The sequence below is a fragment of the Aulostomus chinensis genome, chromosome 4, assembly GCF_037954235.1.
Source record: "Aulostomus chinensis isolate RoL2024-O1b breed Wild chromosome 4, RoL_Achi_v1.0, whole genome shotgun sequence".
In the NCBI taxonomy this organism is placed as follows: Eukaryota; Metazoa; Chordata; class Actinopteri; order Syngnathiformes; family Aulostomidae; genus Aulostomus; species Aulostomus chinensis.
The window spans coordinates 4190811-4208640 of NC_141323.1; the positions used below are offsets into that span (position 1 = coordinate 4190811).

Below are 17830 nucleotides of genomic sequence, written 5' to 3' on the forward strand. Positions count from 1 at the left end.
ATGTTTGTTTTTGCGCTCAGTACAGTTTTGCATCAAGAATTTCAAGCTAGCTTCAAGTACCTGAAGCTATGATCTGGGAGGGTGAGTGTCCTCCATGCCGCTTTCGGAAAAAAAAACAAAAGAGCTCTTTAAGTCAGAGTTGACCTGGGTTTAAATCCTCTGCCTACACGTGGATCTATGCAGCGACAAGAGGGTGTACTGTACATTTAAATTTCGAACATTTCCAATCTCTAACATTTCCAGGTGCCCCTTCATTTCTAATAGCAGCTAAATTGCAGCTCAAGGAGGAGCTGCAGCTTAAGTGTTTCTCTCAAGCGCCGTTCAAGCGATGACTCAGCCTCGCCGACTGTTGCCTTTTCACACCTGAACAGGTGATCACTCTCCATCTCGACACATACCTTCATCCTCTCAAACAAGCAGCAGCACAGATTATTCTGCAGCGATGACACAGCTGGAGCTGCTGCTCTCTCAGAAATGATGAGAGGTGAGTCACGGGGTGGATTCTGCTCGTGCGCATCTCACACAACCTTTGACTTTCTAGAGGTATTGAAGAACTTCTAAAACTGGTGAGACGTGAACACCGGTTAGCCATCGCTATGCCTCTTCTATGAACTGGATTCCTGCAGTAGATTCTTCCAGTCAGAGTTGCTCTTCATCCTTCCAGTGCTGCAGCAGCATTTCTTTTTTTTGTTTTTTTCTTGAGATGATTGGCTAAGAAGAGGTTCCAGAAGGAAAAAACAGTGATTCAAGCCTACATCAGTTTAGAAACTGCAATTTGAATGTCTTAACCCTTGTGTGTGTGTGTGTGTGTGTGTGTGTGTGTGTGTGTGTGTGTGTGTGTGTGTGTGTGTGTGTGTGTGTGTGTGTGTGTGTTCTCTCTCAGAGTTAGTCCACCAAGCTGCAGTGTAAGCTAAAATAGCTACTGACCCCGCTGGCCTAAGTGAGTGTAGCGATAAAGGCAGAATGGTTAGCACTGACACACACAGGATATGTAATTAACTGCTGTGTGAGTGTGAGTGTGTGTGCGCGTGTGTGCGCGTGTGTGTGTGTGTGTGTGTGTGTGTGCGCGCGCTCTCTCGCATTTCATTTGGCAGCTTAACCCATTCAGTACTGCCAACGGACAGTCGATTCTTTTACACACTCTCAAAGGCAAATGCTCATAAAAACCCATTTAAAACAGTCAGTTTTGACCTTGTTACTCCAGTATAACAGGTTTTGCTCAGTCTGTATTTGTGTTAAGTTGCCCTGCACGTTATTTTTTTATTTTAGTGTCTCGCTGTGTTTTACTATTTGTGTTTGTCTGTGTGTGTGTGCGTGTGTGTGAGAGGGAGAGAGAGAGAGAGAGAGAGAGAGAGAGAGAGAGAGATATTCCTCGGTTTGATCCGGCCGTGTCAGTTCACACAGTGTTATGCTGCATGTACTTTAGTGCCACAAAAACTCATGCTGTGACAATACGCCACCTGGCTCTTTGCTGCTGCTGCTGCGGTGTGTGTGTGTGTGTGTGTGTGTGTGTGTGTGTGTGTGTGTGTGTGTGTGTGTGTGTGTGTGTGAGTGTTTTTGATGCTGTACTTGCTACATAGCGAAGACTGTGTCATGTTTTTAACCAACAGAGTGAGGACATTTCAGCTGGTCCTCACATCTTCAGGAGGGTATTTGAAGGTCAGGGCCTGACTTCAGGCTCGGGGTTACAGTGGGGTGTGATGGTGAGGGTCAGGGCAGGGGGCTCTGGGAGGTCCCCACAGAGACGTAAGTGTGCGCGTGTTCTCGTGCTTGCGACAAAGTGAGGACCAGAGGGTGTTTTGAACCAACAGAGTGGACTTTTTCCCTCCATCCAGGGATCCCCTGAGCTCTGTCTGTCATTGCTGCAGTCAGAAATGCTTGATTTTATGGCAAATTTTCTTCAAAATTGCATGGTTTTTGTACTTTGTTGTGGTAAATTGCAGCAAATGGCAAAAATCGGGGATGTGGTGCAAAAATTGCAACCAACAGAACGAATGAATTTCCAGAGAATTTAAGAGCAGAGAATGTTTTAGTTCTCCATTCATTTCAGAGTAAGGACAACCCCCGGCAGTCTGAGGAGTTTGGGGAATTTTTGCGTTCATTTATAATCGTGATTTTCTGGAGGGATTTGTTTTTGGTAAGTGAGGACATTCTGGCTGGTCCTCACAACTACAGTCCCCGTCCCTCTGTCTTTCTCTCTGTCCTTGTCCGTTTGCTTCTGTCTCTTTCTTGATCTCTGTCCGTCAATCTCTCTCTCCTTCCCTTCCTGTTCATCTCCATCTCTCTCTTTCTTTCTTCTCCGAAGCAGATGCCCCCCTCCCTGCTTGACGTGTCTGCCGTTAAAAGAAGTGCTTCTCAAAGAGCGTGTGAAGAGTCATGAGATCACCTTGGATGTCAAAACTTGTTTTTGTGCCCCAGATGTTCCATTTAGAGTCTTTTTCCACGTAGTTCCGCCTCCATTGTCAGCGCCAAACAAATGTTCAATGATGACGTCATCGCAGCATCTGAGGGGGATGCGGAGCGCTCACTGGGACACCTGGAAAGTTCGCACGCCGCTACATCCTTGACGTAAACCTCCAGCTCACCCTGAACATGGATTCACGGTGTGAGTGACGGCGGCGGGCTCAGAAGCTTCGCTCTCGTCTCATCTCGTCTCGTCGTCTTGTCGTTTGATCATCAGAAATGTCACTGGAACGCTGAGGGCCTGAGCACGTCCGTCACTAGCGACTGGTGGCAGGAGGATGAGTGCGCTAATCAGCTACGACAGCAGAAAACAATGCTGGGAATGAAGAAAATCTCCCAAACGAGTGAACCTGCCACATCTGAAATGACAATGAAGTCGCTGGAGAGCGAGCAGCGAGTCTCCAGGCTCCAGGGGAAACGCTCTTATACGCACTGATTGAAAACAAGGGCTTCACGTCTGATGTTTTCACGATTGTCGATAATCACAATTATCAGGAGGGAAGAGAAGTGGAAGGAGGGAAAACGGACAATTGACCAGGTGCAAATCAGTGGTTTATGCACGTTCAGTTTTTTTTGTGGATGTCATAAAGAGTTTCTTTAAGATTTTACAGTATTTTAAGGCGGTGTGCTCTGTCTGCAGGCCGAAGAACTGCACTTAACCTTTTAACACCAACGTCTTTTCCTGAATTCCAGCTGACGTTTTTTTTTTTGGCTAACTAGAAGAAATTCCTCCGACGTGTTCCCGAGAGATGATGCTAACGGGAATGCTAACCCTTAAAAACAGTCAACAGGGACAGAGGAGGTCGACTTTCTTCTGTTTGATGGGCAGAGGAGGAAAAGAGAAGACTCGTGACTCAAAATAATCACCTCTAAAATGACAAAATGATATCTTTAAAATCAATGACATGAAAAGGTGGTTTTTTTTGACAGAATCATGTAAATCCTCAGACCCAGCAGCAGCGGGAGAGACAGCAGGAAAAAAAGTTGTTTTGAGGACATTTTGACAAGAAAAAAAAGATTATTTATACTTTCATATTAGACGATGGAGGTATAATACATGACTTCCTGTCCCGTCCTTTTTTAGATGTGTCGCTCTGGCGTCTGTCGTTCACGATGAGGAAACACTGTGGTGAATAGCTAAGTTATGGGCTTTTCCAAACGTGCCATCTTTGACATTTACAACCTTTACATGTCTTTTCTTTTTTTTTCTAACAATGAATGCCTTGAGACAGCTTTTTTTTGTGCAAGCTGATATTTCCTGAAAAACACGTGTAAATGACACGAATTTGATGGTTTTTTATTGCATTTTGAACAGCCCTCAGATAAGATATTTTCACCACGTGGTTTTCTGAAGCCGACCAACAAAACTGCTCTGTATACAGTATTTACATGTTAGGAAAGGTTTCGGAGGAAAATCAAGACCTGACTTGTAATTTAAGCGAATATATTTTGTTTTCCGTGACACCTTTGACTCACTGGTTCTTTGATTTAGTGCTGCTGCTCCTCATTCTACTTTTTTACGAACTTGTTTCACTGGTGATGTTGAGCTCATATCCTCCAACAGCTCTGACATGATTTCACTGGCGTTATTCTCATGTATTGATCTCATGAATTCTTTTATTTTCAAGTTACTTTCACTTGAGTTTTCCGTCGCGATGGAGCTTCCTCTGTTGCAGCTGTTAGATCCTCCATGCTGGTTCAGAGTTTCTACTCTGGGTTCCACTTTATTGTGTACATGTTTTTGCCATTGCTGTTCACTGGGCTTTATTTTTGTGAGGCATTTTGTAAAGCAGTTGTATGATAATTGCTAATATATGTGAGTTTTGATCGATTGATTTAGTAATTTTTTTTTAAAGAAAAATAACCAATATTTTATATTTGTGTTGTTTCCATGGTGATGCTCACTGGTTACGTGTAACAGGTGGGGATGCCAGCAACACTGACACAATGGTTAGGTTGATAATTGTGACGCCGCTGAGCGTCACCGTGTCTCCTCCCCATCCAGCTGGTCCTGCGTTCTTCCTCCCTCCTCTCTCCTCCTCCCCGCTCCTCTCTCTCAGGAGGAGGAGGAGGGAGTCACAGTTTTCGGAGGGTTTTGTTATGCAAGCTGCCTTGTGTGCATTCATTCATCTGAAAATCAGACGAGAGCTAAACTGCTGCTGGTTTTAGGGGAGGATTCTTTGACTGGATGCTAACAGATGGAAGCGTTAAACTCCCTGATCCAACCGCCTGTTACGTCCAATCAGGGCGACTCACTGAGCAGCCGAGTGCTCAGCCCTGCCAAGCTCATGTTAGCCCAGTGGCCCGGGTTCATGGAGCGCTCGTCCTTGTGCTGGAGTCAGCTATTTTCAGCCCCCCCCCCCCCCCCCCCACACACACACACACACACACACCCTCCTCAACTACACTGAAGCCCATTTGGAGCACAAGGTCACTAACCATTTTCCTTTTGTCCGGCTTCTTTAAAAAAGAATAAAAAATCCCATCAAGCCTCTCCTTGACGCACCTTCACCAGGTAGAAAGATTCATTCACTAAAAATAAAAAAGAGATTCCTTGAAGCTGGAAATGATTTCTGTCACGGGGATTCAGGTTTTTCTTAAATTTATTGTTGTGATTCTCTTTTTTCACAGCCAGTGAGTTTTTACTGTTGCTATAGAACTTTTTGAACTTTCCTCCCAGAAACAGAATGAAGGGTTTGAGCACAGTTACTGTCAGGGCTCGCTGGACGGACGCCCTCATAGTTGGAGCTTAAATGCAGCGTTAATGTCTTCTTTCCATCATCATGTCCCCCTCACCTTATTTTGATAATCACACAATAATTTAAGTTCTACATGTGAGGGCTTTTGTTTGTGGCTTTTTCAAATTGATTTATTGATTTATTGAGTGTGTACCTGTGTAGAAATGCTTCTGCTGTGCATGAAAGCTCTGCAGCGCCGGAACTCTCTCTGTCCAGTCATTTCTTATGTCAAAGACGTTCTTGCTAGCCAAGGAGAAGGATTTTGGATGATATTAGTAAATTAATACATACATTTTTAATTATAAACAAAAGTAAACATGTGATGTATTCTAGAAATGTAAAACATAGAATGAAAGTGCAGTCTTTCACGCGACGGCCATGTTAAGAACCAGAAGAGAACAAGCCTCAGCCGAGGCCCCTCCCACTCGGATGCAGGTTAAGGAGGTAGGAGGAGTTTGGTTGGTGCTGCCTTGGTTGCTTCATAGGGTCAAACCTGAGGGTCTGTGGGGCGGAGACTCCTCAGCCTGCTGTGCGGATCAATGCTCCGGTGTCAGCTGAGCTAATTGAAGCGATGCATCTGCCACAGACACCCGACAGCCTGCACGCATCCAGATGCTGGTCTGCCCAGCTGCCACTTCTTGGGTGGCACCGAGATTCAGATTTGGTCCTCAGATAAGTTCTTCCCATAAATGCACATCAGACACCCAGCAGGAGAAGCTGCTTTCTGCTGCCTCTCCTCCCCTTCATGCTCCTGCATTTCATCAAAACTCCAGGTTCTTACTGAGGAAGCTGAGCTGGCAGCGTGAAGACTCAAGAACACGCGATGAGAACAGTCGAACAAGCTGACACAGGCTGGATAAAAGCTGTCCAAAATGAGCTGCAGCTCATGTCGTGCAGATAAACGACATTAAAAGGGAAGTGAAACGAGCCAGAAAGAGGATGAAACTGGTCACACATGTATGTAAATTAAGTCTTCATGTGTTGTTCTATTATCATCATCATTATTATTGGTATTATCATTGGAATCGGTCTGATTTTTTCCTTGTGATATTCTCTTGGAGGCTGTAGTCATCGTTCTGATTTAATCCCTTTGCAGAGAGGGTTCATCTCATTTATGATTGTGAATGCGAGTATTCTGATCCTGCGTGACAGCGATGAAGATGATTGGAATAACAATGACCGGACGGACGTCACATGACCTCCTCGTGGGTGGCAACAGCGTCTCGGAGCCCGCACACGCCGTCAAAGGTCGTCTCCGGGTTCTGCTGTAGTTGGAGAGCAACTGCGGTGCATGTCCTCGACATCCAGCTCGCTCTGAGCCACAGGTCACGGAGTTGTAGCACCATATACTGGTTACCGTGGTTACCGAGGGTTTCCAGGAAGCCTGAAAGAAACTTTAGAGAAAAATTAAATATCACGTCTCACTGGCAAATGCGCTTTATGAGTTGCTAATTTAAAAAGATGGAAGTGACACATCATCTGAAAAAAAATGTTATCACATGCATATTTACGAGAATTAAACTTAAACATTTTTATAATGATGAGAAGTGTAAGTTACATTGCTGATGGATATTCAACCACGAACACGGTGGGGGGAGGGGGGCAGCTGAAATGCAATATTCTAACCTTTATTTCATATTTGTGTTATTATTTGTAACTATATATATAAAACAGCGGGTCAGGATGATTTTGCAAAATTTGTTGTAAAAATTTGTGGTCAAACTGACGTCAGAGCAACCTCCCCCCCAGGTAATCATTTTCCAGGTGAGGTCAATTAAGCCTGCAAGGGTGGAGTGATGACATTCTAACCCCCGTGTAACCTTGGCAGGGAGCTTAATATCTGAAATAATTATTAAAAGCCACCCACTGACAGGTAAATCCCTTCTTCGCTGTCCCAGGAGCAGTTGCTCTGGTTCAAAAGGTGACATTTCCGGGTTTTACGCGGTTTTTCAAAATTGGAAGTTGGAAGTTAAACGTTGTCGGGAGAGGAAAAAAAAGAAAGCGGCAGATTATTCTGGAGCTGAAGGGACATTTCAGTCACCAAGCCCTGGTGAGGAGATGACCGGAGGGGCCGGCTGGGGCCGCCAGTGACCCACACTAGACACCGGCAGCGGCGGAGTGACGTCCTCCATCACCTTCCTCCACCTTCGGTACGTTTGTGCTTTTGTCCGTTTTGCTGTGTGCTTATTTACTTGTATGCTTTTCGTACAAATGCTTGTTTTTAGCTTCTGTTAGCTTAGCTTCTCACCCTTTCGGAGAGTAGGCTAGCTGCTACATTGCTAATCAGAGACTGGCGGTAAGGGGAGGCGTGTCACTCGCCCCCGCGGTCGGGGCCCCTCTAAACTGCTGCCATTTTGTGGCGTTGAATCGTTCGTTGCTGCTGCTGCTGCTAATACTAGGCGTTCACTCCGCCACCTTGAGTGAAATTCCATTCCTCTACTTGAATACGCCTTGACTCAACTGAAGTGGGTCATCTGTGTTTACTTCCGGTGTTTGTGATCCGGAAGTGGGGAGTGCAGGGTCAGTTGCCAGAGCAGGTTAAGTGGGAACCCTGAGTCCGTCAACCCACACGCTGGCTAGTTTGTATTCGAATTTTCAGATGGTTTGAGTGTTTTTTTTCTTCAAGTCTAGTTTTGAACCTTCATTATCTTAACTGTCCTCATGTCACCAATCCAAAGCTACTCTGCTTATACAGCCTCTGAATGTTTACTTTAATATATTAAATGGGATTCTTACATTTCATTTTAAGCTGCTTCCTTGTTCACTTAAAAATATCTTTGCCCCCTGTTTGTACTCTGGGATTTCTAATTCTGTTTTTGTGAGCGGATGCAGCGGTGAGTTGTAGTTAAGTCCCGGTGCTCAAACCAGAATGAACTTGATTCACTGAACTCAGATCAGCTGTTCTGAAATCTAAGAGTTCCCCGTCTGAGGTTAAATCAGCTCACAGCTCAGGGTCAGGCTCAGGAATCCCTCCTGAAACTGGCCCCAGATGTTGATCATAACAGTAGCAACCATTCAAAAACTCTTTATATAGATGGAACTAATACTTCTCAAGTGGCGCCATTTGGGTTTTGGGGGATGATCAGCGATCGCTGGGTTTATTCGACGTTTTCTGTTTATCACGTTGCATTATCCTGATTTTAATATTCTTAACAAGACAGTATTAAAATTAAGATGTGAGGCAGGATCATTAACTGACAACCCCACCCCTCTCTCTCTCTCTCTCTCGTCGAAGCCCACACTTTGGTATTTTCCTGAACAATAAAAATGAGAGAAAAAAAAATGCAAATCACACTAACTTAGAACAAGTTTTATAAAGACCCAGGCATAAAAAGATCATCTCCAATAGACCGACTGAAGGGCGGACCTTCAACAATTCACTGCAGCTTCAAAGGCTGTGTGTGGTGTGGGGCCTTGAACAAGATGCGGCCCCTCCATCGTTGTTGCAACCCTCTTCACAAGCGTCTCCTACACCTAGAGGCTAACACGGCACGTGTTGGTTTGAAGTGAAGAGCTTACTTAACTGTGACAAAGAAGCATTAATTCAAATATGTGGTTTTGTATTTCAATAATGATCTACGCTGTTTTGTTAATGAAATGGAATGAGATTTTACTGACCGAATTGATTCATTTCTCAAGCGTGAAAAGCCTCGTGTTTGAATGCCGTCTAATTAGAGCGGACTAATGTGTTTTTCATCTTTCCTCTGAAGCTCTGCTTCTAAATGAAACCTAAATGGAGTTCTGAGGTTATAGCTTTCCTCTGGCTGCCTGTCAGTGGTGATGCTGGGCAGCAGCTGGTACAGTTATGCAAGATTAACCTGTAAAAGCACACCTGATAATAGAAATCAAAGCACATTCAGGCCAGACATTTGCACATGCAGGAACAACGAGGACACTTCTGTGCTCATTGTCATTGCTGCACTCTAACAAGTGGCTTTTCTCAGCACAAGGGAGACGGTTGCCTCGAAGGCTTTCTGCTTGAAAGGCTCTCCACTGGACAGCACTCCAGAAAGGTTCTGCTCACTGTTATCCAGACCATGCCCCCCTACACCTACCGTCCCAAGCTGTACCTTGTGTTGCCTGAACTTACTCCTAGGTGAGTCTAGGATCACGTGGCGATCATTTGGTGGTCACATGAGGCGTTCATCGCAGCAGGTGTACGGCCACGCTGTGAGGCGGTGGGTGAATGGGTTTACAAATGCATGTAAAGTCATAAAAAGACGAGTAAATTTTTTGCCAATGAGGAAAAGACGTGATGGAAAAGACGATTGCAGGAGTTTGAATGAATAATAACATAAATACAGAAACAGAACCATGCAATCTGCTACTGAAAGGCTCTCGGTGGGGTTCGAAGCCACATGGAGGACTGATGAGCCAAAGAACTGTGTGCCATTAATACTTCGTCATCTGATTTCTTGAAGGCGTTCTGCCAGAAAGGTGCTTCTGGTAGAAAGACTTCTTGGCAGTCTTCTCTCTTGTGCCGTATCTCAGACAAACACACCCTACTTTGCTACAGAACTAATACACACCAGTGTGGCCCGCTTCTTTCTCTCGACACCATTCTGTTAATGACGCACCTTCATCCTCACCTGTTGCCAGGAAGCATCACAAACATCACAAAACTCCTCAGATTTTATTTTAAGGAACGGTGTCCTTGTTAGAGCAGCAGCTGCCTAGGCAACCATATCATCACATCCCATATTTCAGCTTTAATTTCAGCAGCGCTGTGCATAGCTATACGCCCTTGAAAAGCCCTTGTGAGGAATACAAACCATGAGTGTTTTCTGTGTGTAAAAGCTCGGTATATAACAATCCCGTATGGGGGGAAAAAAGCATGAGAAGAAAGAGGCGCTGTAGCGGCGGTAGCTGGAGTCACTGCTGCTACTGTAGCTGTGTGTTCCTGAACAGATGGCCTGGCTGTGTTTCTGTGTTCCATCGAGCTCCTTTTGGCTCTGTGGACGTCGTTCCTGCCTGGATGGAATGTTGTTAGAATATTAGCAGCAACTTTTGAAAACAATTCATGTATTTGGTGCAACCGCAACTCTCTGTGCATTGCTATTAGCTGTGCTGCTGTTGTCGTACTGCTGCTGTTTATGCACAATATTTTGGGTGGGATTGTAGGTGCTTAAGCCTTTTTAATTTGTCATCTTACTCAATAAAGCCTGTAATTTGCTGACCTCGTGTTGAGCTGTCGTGGCTGTTGAGTGTGAGCGTTAACTGGTCGTGGATGCTGGTGAGTGACGAGGCATGCTGCCCCCCGTTCACATCTCTGACCAGCTCTCATGTGGGACTACTACAGAGCCATTCAGCAAACCTCTGCTTGACTTGTAAAGGCTTTTCTTGCTGGCGGACCCTCAGTGACGACTGCCTGCTTGCAGCCATCCAGCGAGCCAGCTAGCATGTGGAGTGATGAGGCGTGCTAGCTGCAGTTAGCACCCACGGCAACAGCCACACGACGCTGTATCATATCTTTGCGGTGGTTAAACATGAGCGATTAAATCAATTTCAGCGAGTCAAAACCCCATTGAGCTAGAACTCCTTGTTAGCACAGTATGCTAATGTTAGCTTGCCCCGTTGGGGTATTGGATCTTTGGGCTGAAATAAAGTAATCAGTCAATTTGATCATCACACTTTGCAGATTCTTGCTGAGGCAACTCTGACCAGTCAGTTCAGTACATTTGTCACCGTTCCCATGAGCAGGAGCTTGCTAATGAACAAGGAAGAGAATGACATGATTACATTTCAGGTGCTATTTCTGCAGAGGAAATGGCTTTGCAACGATTTGGTTTCAAGACTAGTTTTTTTCCAAAACAGCACACAAGGAAGGTGCTACCTGACCTGAATATAAATAACATTACTAACATTTAAGGCCGTTTATTGCTCTCTAAGCCTCTGACAGCGACATTAATGTTGAAGATTTGGAGGAATTAGTGAGACTATAGCACTGCAATCACCTCGGCAAAGAACCAGACAGGGTCTGTTAATGTAGAACATCATCCACTTATATTCGGCACATTAATATGTAAAATTACACAAAAAACAGAGTTTAATGTAGAAAATTGGGTTCTTTACAGCAGACATTCTCAAATTTCAAATTAGAGGGAGAAATATAGAAAATATCCAGGAGGAAAATCAGCTTTTTGTGTGATTCTGCTTATGGACAGAAACATTCAAATGAATATATAACCTTCTGAGTGGAGACAGTCAAACTGCTGTGTAACCTTTTGTGCAGATTGTTCATTTAAAAGTTTGACATATCTTAATAAATGGACCTTAGGCTTGTTGAAATTTTTCTTTGAGGGCCTTTTTAGATGAGTATTTTACAGTACTGCAAAGCCCAGCTAATGGGTCTTTGCCTTAACTACAAAAAAACACTTTGCATCTTGCTCAGTGTTTTTAATACAAACCAGCTCTTGAATGGGTAAGTTTCTATTTCTCCTCGTGTGTATTAGTTGTCTGACAGGCCAAAGTCTGGCTGTCTGGCTCTGATTAGACCTGCTGGCTAATCCACAAAGGGCTTTCTCCACATCAGGGGGTTGAACGAGGGGAAAGGTAAGGACAAGTCTGAGATAAGCAAACACAAAAGAGCCAACACCGCACCTCAGTCAATACTTGCAGACATGGATATTGCAGGAGGCTAGACTTCAGATTTTCATCTGTCAGGTTTCTTACTGAGTCATATAAAGGAGCATCAATGAGATTTCTGGATAATCAGTACAAGTGTGTGCTTTGATCAGAAGTGCTGTATCAGTAGAATACCTCCACAGGTATAAACTCCATACATGGCTAACTTAGCACTATCTTAAAATATTAAAGTTCCAGCCTAGGCGGTGGGAGGACACACTAAATGCCAGTCAAACTTGGAATGGGCCAATAGGAAGGTGAGCAGATTCTGAAAGGATTAGGTTTGATGCATCTGGACACAGCAGCGTTTCTGGTTAAAGATGAAGGAATGAATTTTCTAAATATGTCTCTTAATTGTTAATCTTGGCCTGTGGTTCCCAAACTTTTTTTGGCCACGCACCCCCTTATGTTTCCCAGCTGGGGTGACGCACCTCCACATACAGTGCGTAGAAGATAACTTCTTCTACACTTCATCTTAAGTTAAGGTGCATTTTGAATAGCCGGCATTAATTTATTAATTCACGTCAGCTTTTGATTTTTTTTTTTTTGAGGAAATGTTTATTTACGTGTCTTTATTGTGTGGGGAAAATCCCACTTAAAAAACCCGTCAAACTGCCATCATATTTTTTTATCTCGCGCACCACTTTGGGAATCCCTGATCAAGGCTGTTGTCACAAACGCGGGTGATTGTGATGTAAAGCAAATCACGAGTTTAGTAAATTTGTCCTGTCGCTAGTTTCTGTGTGGCTAATGTAGCTTTAGCCTTCTGGCTAGCTAAGTCGCTTCACCTAATTACCAGTACTGTAACTGATAGTGAAAAATATTGACCTGGGCCTCATTTTGTTCATTAGGATGATGAATGCACTGTTAATCTGAGACGCGTTCTTAAAGTTGAAGTATATAAAAGTCGACCACTCGGTGATTTCCTGCCTCTCAGTGCACGGACTCTTGTTAGCTTGTCTTTAGCCAGATATTTACCAGATACTCTTTACAGACTTAACCAGACATTTCTGGTGGCTCTTTCAAATAAAACAGCAGTGTTCACTAAGAGTAATTTATTTTTTTAGCCTGCTGTGTTATGTCTGATATGAGACACATTTTTGTTTAGGACATATTTTCTGAGTTCTGTTGTACATGTTGGTGGGTTGCAGAAATGTACTGTGCCAACATTTTTATTAATTCTGGGAAGGTTTCATATCCGCAGTTGCTTGAAAATATATTTCACTAGAATGTTGTTTTTCTCAGGACAGTCTCATAACTCTGTCTATTTTTGGAGTTTTCATACCAACTTCCTCAATGTTGTTTGTGTTGGAATTTAATCTCTGCTTTTGAGTTTTATGTATTTAGTGTTTACATTTAGCATCTTCTGAAAAATGTAATCCAGACCGACTGTGTTTCTGATGCATTTCTTTGTATACAGCTTTAATGCTCCCGCTGTCTCCTCGCAAGCTTTTTGTTTGCCACTTCCTCTGAGAACAAGACTCAGTGGAGACTCCCTTTTGTGACTTCCGCGTTCAAACACAGCGTGTTTGACTTTGGGTCGGCTCTCCTCCCTCCATGTGATTCTACCAGTGTTTCGCTTCCTCATTTGTCATAGAAAAGAACAAAAACATTGGTTACATTCTGAGAGAAGCGCTATAGGTCAATAATTACAATTCAATACAAATGAGGCTCGAAGGATGAACACAGACCTGCGTTGTGACTATCAGGAGTCACAACATAGTACATCAGGCCTAATCACGTCCTAGAGGACTTATGTGAACCTTTTTTTCCAACTTTAGGAAACAACTTTAATGTGAAAGGATTTGTCCCCCCAGCAATCTAAAGGCTCCAGTCTGGTTTCAATGCATTAAATTGCAACTCAAGACATTAATGTGGATTTTAATAGATACTAAATACACACGAATAAAGTTAGGGGGAAAAATATTGGCTGATTAAAGGAACACCACGTTTTTTTGTTGTTGAGGGAAATAACAATTATTTGCCATCCTCCCCAGAGCCAGACAAGATAGATAGCTTCACACAGAGTAGAGAAGGCCATCTGAGACCATCGGAGGAGTTAGCTTAGCATAATAAATGGAAGTGGATGGTAAGTGTTAGCATACCTCCAACAAAAGTCACCTGATAAGTCGGTCTCAGTATCTTGGTTTGTCCGTGATTAGCTGGCCGAAATGACAACAGAGCTTTTGAGGTGCTGCATCAAATCACGGAGCCTTTTGTGAGGAAAAGCTGCTCTGGCTATGTCTGAAGCTAAAACTGCAATGTCTTGCAATTCAAGATCATTTTAGAATTAGAGAGTATTTGATGACTTTTGCTAACATGCCCATCCACCACCTTTCATGGTGCTAGGCTAACTAGCAGTCAGCTCGTCTCTGAGTCTCAGGTCTCTAATGCAGCACAGAGGAGAGATGAGTATCCATCCTCTTGTCTCTTTCTGGGGAGGATGGCAAAAAGGCATATTGTCCCCGGAGTCTGAAATTTCCTTTTAATCAACAATCAGTATATTTTTCTGTTCCAAAATGTAATAATCAGCTGACGACCACTGTGAAGTCATGGCGATGCGTACCACCTCCTCTGTTCTTGGTAGGGGGCTGCATGCAGAATCACATCTGTGAATTAACATTCCAGTGTGCTGTGAAAATTGTGGCTGATGGAAGGAGGAGAAGGTGGAGGCTGGGAGGAGATTGTGGGAGGAGGCTGGGCAGATTTCAACGCGAGTGGCAGCCTCCCACTGAGAAGCTGCCTGTTTCATTTCAGGCTCTAAAGTCTTGAGTGAGAAAAAAAAATGAGTGGCGAAGAGAGAGACAGGGCAGATGAGGTTTGAGTGGAGAACGTAAGACAGGAGGACGACGGAGTGGAAAAAAAAGAGACGATATTGACAGAGGAAACAGGGAGGAGGCGTGTTAAAGAGTGATGGTCGGGGAGCAGAGGGTAACAAACAAGATTTCACAGTACGTTCTCTCCGCAAGTGTGCAGCACTCAACTCACCAAAGTCACACGATTCATTTGTAATGTACATTTCCACACTTCAGAGGCCAATTTGTTCAGGGGCCCTGCTGGGTTGCGCATCGCTTTCAGCAATCCATTTCAGCATATTTAAAATTGTGGCTCCATCCACTTCATCACTCCCTCACTCACTTAGGAGTGCGACCAAAAAGACACCAGTTTATGTGCTAAATTTAATTTCGGTCACGACCCTCGTTACAAACTTGACCTCGCAAAGGTTTCACATGTCATGAAGGCCATTTTGATAAAGGGAAACGAGATGTGAGAGTGGTGATATAAAGTGTGTAGGGCTGAACCGATTCCTCGAGTAACCTGATTAAAAATTAAAATCCTCAATGCAAATTCTGCTCCTCGGGGCTTTGTTTAAATCCATGCGACTGCTCAGCAGTCACTGTTTCATTCAGATGGTTTTTACTGCTGCACATATGTCGGAGAAAGACAGAAAATACAGAGGAGTGAGCTGTAAAGAAGTATCAATGTATCAACCACATGGGCGACTCATTTTATAAGAATAAGTGTGCATCGATAACAAGTTTGTGCTGGAGAAGCTGTGAGCAATTATGGAACCACCCACAGCAAAACCTGATCAGTGATTGATATGATGTGTGTGGCAGCAGCCATTAGCGCTATGTGGCAGTGTCATGGTGGCGGAATTGCTGTGTTCTGAAACAAAAATAGTTTTTTTTCTGAAAGCTAACATTAGCTGAAGCTCAACCATGGCATTTTTTTTTCAGTTGGAGTTGGAAATGAACGACTAACACCACCAGACACGTGTAGATGTTTATGAATTCACACTGTAACTTCTCAAAACACAAGCTAAGCTAACTTTGTTTAACTGTTGGACCCAGATTGCTAACCAACAACAACTTTGGCCCGAGCTCTTTCCCAGCTAAGGTGGGCCGACTAAAATATTCTCCTCCTGAATGTGAACTCAGACTACTGTAGGTGCATAATGGCTTGTTAATTTTGTACAATAATGTGGGCAAGTATCTCAAGAAAATAACCTCACACACCTTCCAGTGATAAATTGCCACACAATGATAAATGTCAGCTGGTCCAACTGGTTATTCAGTTGATTAGATTGCAGTGAGGGCTGGAGGGAGCAGATTACAGCACATCAACCGATCCGGTGAATTGAAGAATACGACATGTGGGCCTGAGTATTAAATATCATCTCTTTCCGTAGATCACAGCACCGCACAGATAGCTTCTCATCCCAGGACACACTGTTGTTTGGCACTTTAATACACAAAATGGGGTTAAAATTGACCGATTGATTCAAACAATAAAAATATTGATTTTTTTTTTTTCCCAAAGAAAGAAGTCATAATGATCCAGTTAATCGATGGGCTGACGGTAAGAATACCTGATTACTAAAACAATCAATAGCTGCAGCTCCAAAAGCACGTGAGGATGAGTGAACCTCTGTAAGCGTTGTTAAATGTGTCAAACTAAAGGCACGATTGGGCTGGAGAGATGTTGAAGCAGCTCAGAAACAGTCAAGTGGTTCAGTAAGTGTGCGTTGGAGGTCGGTTTGTATGGCGCTCACGCACAGCCGCAAAAACATGTACCAGGCACACTTGACTTCACAGTGCATAGCAAATAACACACCGCGCTAAGGTTTTCTTCTTTTGTGGGGTGAAATGAAGCACGTTTGAGAGCATGGTTTCAAAAAAGAAATCAATTCAGTTACCTGAGGAGACAAAATATGGGTGGTTACTTACATTATTTATTGTTGCTCCTTTTAAGAAATAGTTCTTTATAAGAGCACTTCTATACTATATTTTTTCCAGAGAACAAAATGTGCAGGCATCATGTCTGTACGGCTGAGAGAGAGTAATTCGTCTCCCAGCTTTATTAGCTAAAACTGTCCTGTGATTCAAAGTTAGTCCTGGATTAGCATGTTTGCGTATGTGCTAGCTTTTAGAATACAGTCAAATCTTTATGAATGTGACTTTTCTTGGCCTGCTGTTAAAGTACCTGCGTAGGCTTTGTGGATATATGGCGATTTTAAAATGAGACAAGAGTAGCAGCACACTCCATTATCCATGATGAACCAACCGTTAGATTAATGAACCCCCATCGCAGGTTATTCATGTCGTAAGTTAGCACAGTGTGGACTGTTTTCATATTTTTGGAAACCGTTACTTACTGCACAGTATAATATTGTCTGAATAATCATCTATGGGTATTAACTGAAGGCAAACCACTATATTCATTATACAAAGCCTTCCTAGTTGAACTAATTGTTTGCGGAACCAGCAGCCGATGCCTGAAGGAATTTTAGTGTGTCTAGACTGTATAGGAGTAGCCGGTGAATATTGTAATGGCTGGAGGTTCCAGCACACTTGCTCACTAAAGGCTTCACACGGAGACCATAGATAGACTATGTTTGCTTCTTGTCTGTTTGCTTTGTTGGAAAGTAACTTCAAGAACATTTTATCCGATTGATCCGGACGGTTTTCAATATATTCCCAACGCTGCTGACTTACTGATATTATTCAGTTTTCTTCCCTTTTCAGCATCTGAAGCAATCTTTTTCTTCTGTTTGTGCTTGTGTTAGCTCACTCCTACCTTCCCTCTGATGTGCACCTTTAGCTCTTTGTTGTCACGCTAGTAGCCTTTGCTGTAGCACGCGATGTTTAAGCAGCACTGTCTGGTGTACAGAGGTAAGATGGTAATGAAACATACGAGTTTTACAGCCATTTCTAAAGCATTCAGTGCATGGAAGAAAAGACTCAGTGGAAGTTGTATTGACTGTTCAGTGCTGACAAAGTATTTGTGATGTCAGATAAGATATCAAACTTTATGGTTTTCTATCATTTAATTATAGTGTTACTTGATTGGAAGTTGTGAAATGATCTGAAATGATGAGCAGTGTATTTCAGTGATTATATCTTTATAAATGAGTATATTCACAGAAGAATGCTTCACAAAGCATGTAACCTGAATCTGAAAATATACTGAAAGAATTGTCAGTCTGGGTTTTAATTTATTAA

General features: G+C 43.3%; 1 protein-coding gene across 1 annotated transcript in view; it reads left to right on the forward strand.

The window, feature by feature from the left end:
• The first annotated feature begins 6975 nt into the window (after positions 1-6975).
• Positions 6976-17830, forward strand: part of tafa5a (TAFA chemokine like family member 5a) — a 291469-nt gene continuing 280614 nt past the window's right edge. Inside the window, exon 1 of the mRNA XM_086201151.1 lies at positions 6976-7351. The gene's annotated coding sequence lies outside the window, so the exon portion shown is untranslated. The remainder of the gene's footprint in view (positions 7352-17830) is intronic.